General features: G+C 38.3%; 1 protein-coding gene across 2 annotated transcripts in view; it reads right to left on the reverse strand.

The window, feature by feature from the left end:
* The window catches only part of LOC106519494 (oxysterol-binding protein-related protein 3), a 26908-nt gene that overhangs the window by 18233 nt on the left and 1083 nt on the right, over positions 1 to 7592 (reverse strand). The window lies entirely within an intron of this gene.

The raw sequence follows: 7592 nt of genomic DNA on the forward strand, positions 1-7592 counted from the left end.
GATACAAGGTCAGTGGAAAACACAAAGATAGACACAAGTGATATCTAAGAATGATTATTGTTGTTAGCAAGCTCTTGTTGTGACATTAATCACTCTATGCAGATGAACAGAATGTCATGAAAATCTAGGTCATTAAAGGATGTCATGAATCACCTGCTTAAACATAAAGCATTAGTTCTATTACACGTACAATTTTCATTGTTTTAGTCCGTTTGAATGCAGTGAAGCCCAGATTTTGGCGGGGGTTACATTCTTAGCGTAGCTGCAAATTGTGTAAAAAGGCAAATATTGGATGCAGTCCAGAAAAGTCCTAAACTTAAACTTTATGTCACCCACCCCCTGCATTTTCTTATTACGTTGTTGGTCTTTGTCTCTAAATTATTCTTTGATCCTGAGCACAATGGAAAATATTTTTACGGAGAAATGCTCGGTACTTTTCCTCATCCTCTATTCTAAGTTTCAGTCAAAAAAAATTAATAAATAAAAATAACATTCCAGAGCATGAGACCTCACACCGCCGTGCTTGACAATAACAAAACTGCTGTTCAGGGAAAAAAAACAGTTTAGAAAAATCATTCACTAGGAGTTGGAATTTTCCTCTTGAGTAATTCAACCAACCTTTGACACTTTGCCTTTCAGTGTAAACCAACAATAACTTTGCCAAGATAGTCATACATAAAATGGCTAATCAGAAAAGAGCTATACTTTGTGTTTGTTCCTGTAAAGTTCTCTTATTTCCGTACAGAAACTCCAAACAATATAGTGCCCACAGGCTTGTAATCTTCAGAAAAATAATAATAATAAATCAAATCTTACGAGGATACAAAGAATTTTCTCAACTTCATTTCAACAAACTGTGATGCAGCAGAATCTGTTGTCTTTAAATGTGACTTTTAAATATCTCCTTTATATTTATGAMTGTATGGAGCGAGTAGAAAACAACACACCCACACTGTGATGCAACATTCATTCTTCTCCTTGCCACAGAAGACGTGACCCAACCTAGGCGTGGATCATGCCTACATGTGTGTTTAAAATGCCCATCCCTCAATTCATTTATGGAGTTMAAAAYCAGCGTTTCGACTAGCTCTGAAAATGGGCACTCCTCTGATGTGGGAATGCCTCCCGGCTTCTGTGTGCAAGCATGCATGAAAATCTATGTAAACTACTTGACTCTGTCCGCTGCTGTAGCTACAGAACTCTGGTGGTTTGGATGACCGTGTGTTCTGAGGTTTCCCAAGCCTTTTGCGTACAGTCTGCACCGCGTTCGGGGGCGTGAGTCACGGACAGGAAAGAATTTGTGCTTCGGTGCCTCTGACACACCACAACACCATAGTTACAGTCAACACTGGGCCGAAAGCAGACCAGAGCCTGGTTTTGCTTCACGGCTCTGGAGCTCAGACTCGCAGCATTTCTGAGTAGGTTCCGTTTTGCATTTTTCACGCTGGGACATGCCTACCACTTTCAGCTGAATCCTAAACATTCAGGACATCAATTAAGCCAGAGAATCAACTGCACACACCCTCTGCAAACAGCTGTTGCTTCACTTGTGTAAACGTGCTCTCGCTAAATAGTCTCGCTTAATCTGACTGTACATTTTTTCCCCTTTTAGACCTCACGATTCTGCTGCATTGACTCTTTGCCACAATAAACAATCTTAACAGGTCGTTTACAAGGTGTTGTGCTGTTAATGATCACCTACCCTATCCTCTTTTTTTGTCTTGCATTGCAGAATTCTTTGTCATAATCAAAAGCAATCACTCAGCTGAGATGATCTATGTGGGGCACCAACACCTGTCAGATATTCATACATTGAGTTTATGACCAGAAGATAATCTTGAATAGCTTTTACGCTGCAGGTTTGATACAAGCCAGCAAGAAGCAGATGATTTGTGAGAGATCCAAAAACAAAATATTATTTTTCTTCACGGAGCAACTGAGGTGATTTTTGAGGTTTTGCTTTGAGGAAGTGTGYTCTTTCAAACTGTGCTGCTGAGATGAGAAAAGGGGAAAAAGTAGCGGCGATGCTTCTTGTCTAACTTGATTTGCACAAATTTAAGTTTAAGATGTTGTACTGTACTGTGGAAAAGTTTAAAAAACAACTGTCCTTTAAAGTGTTCTTAAGAAGTAGATTTTGAGGTTTTCTGTAAGCACATTTTTTCCCCCTCGTGTTCAGCCCTTTTCAGAGGCTGTTTATTAATGTTGACCTGTGACTCATTCAAGCTATTTCTTCTCTAACTCTAGTTACTGTTGGAGCAGAAAGCAATGTTTTGCAATATGTGTGCTGCATGATCTTCCAACGCAAATGAATTTACAGTAGCTTGGCTCATTCTTGATTTAAGACGATWATAAATTAATTTAAGCTACACAAAAGTAACTAGAAAGCTCTACATGTGCTTTCCCCTTTTTCTCTTTGGAATGAAAAGTACAAGACAACCAACTTGTATCTTCCATTATTTATACACGCTTCYTCCTTTCAGGGTCACGGGTGCCCAAATCTAGCAGTCACAGTGCGAGGGACGGGGTACACCCTAAATAGGTCTCCAGTCCATCCCAGAGCCAATTTTTACCTGATGTTTTTCATTTATACAGAAAAACCATTTAGTATATTCATCTGTGACATGTATTTCCTAGAAAAACTGACAGAAAACATCTTAATATTTAAGAAATGTGGCATGATTCACACCATTTGACCTATTTTGACCTATGTTACAGGCACTTTAAAGGGGATTTATCCTGCAAAATCCACGTTTTTAGCAGTTAAATGCATTTTCAGTCTCTAGTGTAGGAGTGCAGAAAAATATCTTTATTCTAAATCAGTGTTTCCCAAAGTTGGGGTCGGGACCCAAATTGGGGTCCTGAAACATCAAGGTGGGGTCCTGAAAAGATTTTCTGAATTAATTACATTTTTGCCTTAGTTGTTACAAAGGAGTGATGTTAGTATATTTAAAATGGATAAATGTAGTATAAAAACATCGTTACTATGCCCATGTTTAGTTGACCTGATACAAATGTTTATCATCCAAAAATAGTTGGGGGCACAGGTCTCTGCTACTGTTATTTTGTGGGTGAAAAGCTGAAAGGTTTGGGAACCACTGCACTTTGGTTCCCAAAGTTGGGCTTGGGACCCAATTATGGGTCATGAAGCACCTTGGGTAATCCCCAGAAATCAATTTAAAGGGTAATAAAATAATTGCTGATGTAATATTTTCCCTATAATTAATACAAAAACACAAAATCAGTGTAAAAAAGTATTTATATTTATGTACAAGCTGTTTAGATTGTCAAAAAGCCTGTGTTTTTAGGGTTATTAACAAAGTTTGTGTACTCAGACCAGTAATATTTGGGGTCACAAGTTTTTGCCATGAATATTTTGTGGGTCAGAGGATAAAAAGTTTGGGAACCACTGTTCTAAATGACTTAAATATGAAAAAGAAGGATTTAAAAGCATGATATGTCTCCTATAGGTTGTGTACTATTACTGAAATCATGGCTTTTTAAAATGAAAAAAAAATAATTATTTGACAAGCTCGCAGCTTTTCAGAATCAAGTACAACAAGGAACACCTACTGTGTATTTTTAGAAAGCCCTGGGATATTAATAAGCTGAGTTCTATTGTCCCAGTCCTGATGAGGAATAGTCAGGCTGGAGTTTCCAGTCTCAGCATGACAAACACCTCGACACTGACACAGCAGCTGTCAACTTTTCAGCCACACATCCTCTTTTCAGCAAGCCTGCCACCAGCCCAACCGTATCTGTTTATACCCTCCCTGCTACGAATGAACGCAAAAAACAACCTCCTCCTGGATTACAGAATTATCAGGTTAAAGCTCCAGATGATCCTCTGATAATCAAAAAAGCAGCACAAGATGCTTTAAATAGACCCACATCTGGCAATACTTATTTTTACGCAACAAAAATAGCTTTAAAGAGCAGCATATGATTTTTGAACTATTTGGCGACAGACGCATTTATCTGACCCTCTGACTTCAAGTCTGACTGAGTGAACACATGATAGGACCGACTCGTCTGAAGCTATTTTAGGAACTTTTGTTTTTAATCCCATCTGAAAGAAAAGACAGACTGAGTTTTGTGTAAGCAGCCAGAGAAAGACTAATGTAGATATCATCAAAAGAGACACAAAGCAGCCCCGATATGTCAGGCAGCGATCGGCTTTCTGTGTTCACTCAGCGACAGAGAAAAAGAAGCAGCAAACAGGTTTTTTTGAAAGGTATCACAATAAAACGCTCTTCGATCTCCTTCCCGCTGAGACGTGGGACATTTTGAGTTCAATGGTTACAAAGAAACACAAGCAATATTTTCTGTTTGTTGTTTATGACAAATAAAATGGGTGAGATTAAACACAGGATTATTTATAGAGAGAGAAAAAAACAGGATTTCACACGAGTCTAAGACCAGCTGGCCTACACAGAAGCGGGACAACATCGTCTATTCTCAGAGCCGCCACTTGGTGAATCGGTGGAGTGGGAGCGCTGTATTTACCAGCTTTCCAGTGGGTGTTGTGTAAAGGAGAAAGTGGCACAGAGATAACTCACTCTGGGCACGCTGGATGTTTACGGCCAGGAATGTTGGCAGCTCCAAAACAAAACAAATATTTTTAAAAAGTCAGTCAGGCAGCCCTCACCTGATGGACAGACTTAAAGGGGCTATATCATGTAAAATCAACATTTTTGAGTTTTATATCATGKTATAATGTTATCCTCTCATCAAAAACATGCCCAAAAGCCTTGCTTTGACTCATTCATGCATGTTTGAGAAATCCTGTAGTGTCCTGAGACAGCCAGGCAGAGGGGCAACAACAACAGGTTGGGACTAGAACCACCTTTTGGGACCATCTCCGCCTCTGGCGTGTGTCTCCAAGCCCAGCTTCCTCATCACGGAGCACACCTCCCCACCCCCACCCCACACACCCCGCCCATGACTCCTGCAGGCTCTCGGCAGCAACAAAGCAAACAACTGGTGAAACTGAAAGTGAAACCTAACTGTCTGCTGAGCTTCTAACACTACTTCTCACTCAGTGAAGCTATTTTCAGATTCAAAATACCTTTGAGGAAATGTATCTTCAGATGCCAAGTATGTAAACTGCATCATAGCACCCCCCCCCGAAATGGGCGGGACAGAAGCGGAAGGTGGTTCTTAAAGAGAAAGAGGCCAATTTCAAGGCGTTTAGAAGAGGAAGTGATGAGAAGTCAAGTTTATTTTCTATTTAAACATAAAAACAGCATTTTAATAACAACTAAAGCTGACATAGAAACTTTATTATGGTGTAGTATTTAAATATATGCCTGAGAAACACATAATATTGCCCTTTAAAACAGACTTGTGAGCTACAGTCAGCTGTTAGCAGGTCGTATTTAAACAGCAGTATGTAAAGTTGCAAATGCATTTCCTTTACAAGGAAACTTTGGAACGGCAGATAAAGACTGCTTTATAGTCGGTAATATTTAAGCACGCAAACCAAGCTTCATGATTCAAAACACAAAATATACAACAGGTTTCCCTTCTTCCAAACCGTTACTGGCTTAAACCTAAAAGTATTATTTCCATTACACTCTCCCCCATCTGATTATTAAATGATCAATAAAAACAAAAACAAAAAAACAACCCTTTATGTATTAAAAAAATATGTCAACACAAACCTAAGTATAATTACTTTTCTAAAATCCCAACCACAGTAATTCAATTTTTATTCCTCCCAGACATTTGCTCATAATTCTGTCTTTCCACCATGGAAACTGCTTTTCTGTCCCATTTTCTTTATACCATGCTGAATAATGTTTGTGCATAACTCCAAACGATACAGGGTCCTCAATGTCGTATCCATACCAGTACTTCCTTTTCTTGAGTGTAGTGTCTTTAGAAATAGTCTTGATCAATAATTTATCATGGTTTCCCAAAGTCTTTCAGAGTCTTCGATCCAGTCCTTGTACCTGACCGTGACAGCTTTTTTCTGCAGCGTGTGCTTTAAAAAAAAAGRAAGTGAGGAAAATTCTACAAGTGGAGGACAAAAAGATAAAGAATCCCATATCTCCCTTGGATGAACAATATCTGTAAGTCAAGTCAAAGAAACTACACTCAGCAAAGACCCAAGAGATCAAGTTTTCAGCTAATAACACTTGCTGGGGCTACAGCACTACTTTATGTCTGTCACATTGTTTTCTTCTTTTCTATTCACCACTGCCATCTGTAGTATAATTCACACTTCTGTTTGGGGGATCCAAAAACTTCCACTCTGAGACCGGGATTCAAAAAAGCTTTGGTGTCAGAAAAATCAACCACTGTTTGTCGCGTAAGCTGCATGGTTTCAAAATCAAAGTAAGAGTCTTACAAAAAACAAAAATATAAATAAATAAATAAAGCATTCTTCTGAACCGGTCAGGTCCTTGGCTAAAGATGATATCACTAAAATGAGTTTTAAAAAAAGCCAACGTCTGTGAGATCTCAAAGAGTTAAGGTGAAGTTTTTTTGTTTTTGGTAAATACAGAAAGCCTAAGACTTAAAACCGGTTCTAGTGTCCAAATATGTGACTAGTCTTCTGGAGTAATTTGATCAGGTTACCTGGCAGACTAAATTCTGTATTCATAAAACAACTTTTCAACTCATCCAGGGCAGAAAATTGAATTTGTTTTGCTCTAAATGATCTCTACAGCTGATTACACAATCAGTTGTTTTCTTTCAGCTATTGCTTTTAAATGAATCACTCAGCCACGATGACCACAATTTAATTAGAGCTTTGTGGTGGTCTTTACCAGCTAATTTCTATACAACTGAAGCTGCTGTCCTTTTTTTTTTTTAACTTGAATCTTTTCTGACCACAAACAGTTTGGAAATGCTTTGTGAATTGTGTTGCATCACAGAAACTTCTAATGCTAATTGGGGAAAAAAAAGGATTATTTTATTTCATGTCAGTCAGCACAATCAGCTGAGGAATAACAAGCTAGTTGTTCTTCAGCTTTTTTCATGTTGAATATAATGTGCCCAATGGTGAAAGCATTCACCTTAAATCTGACTGAAAAAGGCTGGACTGTGGGAAATCTGTGCGTTCTTATTTCATTACTTCATCATTTTATTATAAAGCCAGTTATTAACTGAATAAATCTAGACATACAGTTGCTGTCTCTAGATAATTATAACAAAGTAGTACAGTGTTTCCCAAAGTTGGGGTCGGGACCCAAAGTGGGGTCCTGAAACATCAAGGTGGGGTCCTGAAAAGATTTTCTGACTATTACATTTTTGCCTTAGTTGTTACAAAGGAGTGAGGTTATTATATTTAAAATGGATAAATGTAGTATAAAAATATTGTTACGATGCCCATGTTTTGTTGACCTGATACAAATGTTTATCATCCAAAAATAGCTGGGGGCTCAGGTCTCTGCTACTGTTATTTTGTGGGTCAAAAGCTGAAAGGTTTGGGAACCACTGCACTTTGGTTCCCAAAGTTGGGCTTGGGACCCAATTATGGGTCATGAAGCACCTTGGATAATCTCCAGAAATCAATTTAAAGGGTAATAAAATAATTGCTGATGTATTTTCTCTATAACTATTACAAAAACCCAAAATCAGTATAAATC

This window comes from Austrofundulus limnaeus, unplaced genomic scaffold (genome assembly GCF_001266775.1).
Source record: "Austrofundulus limnaeus strain Quisiro unplaced genomic scaffold, Austrofundulus_limnaeus-1.0 Scaffold78, whole genome shotgun sequence".
NCBI lineage: Eukaryota > Metazoa > Chordata > Actinopteri > Cyprinodontiformes > Rivulidae > Austrofundulus > Austrofundulus limnaeus.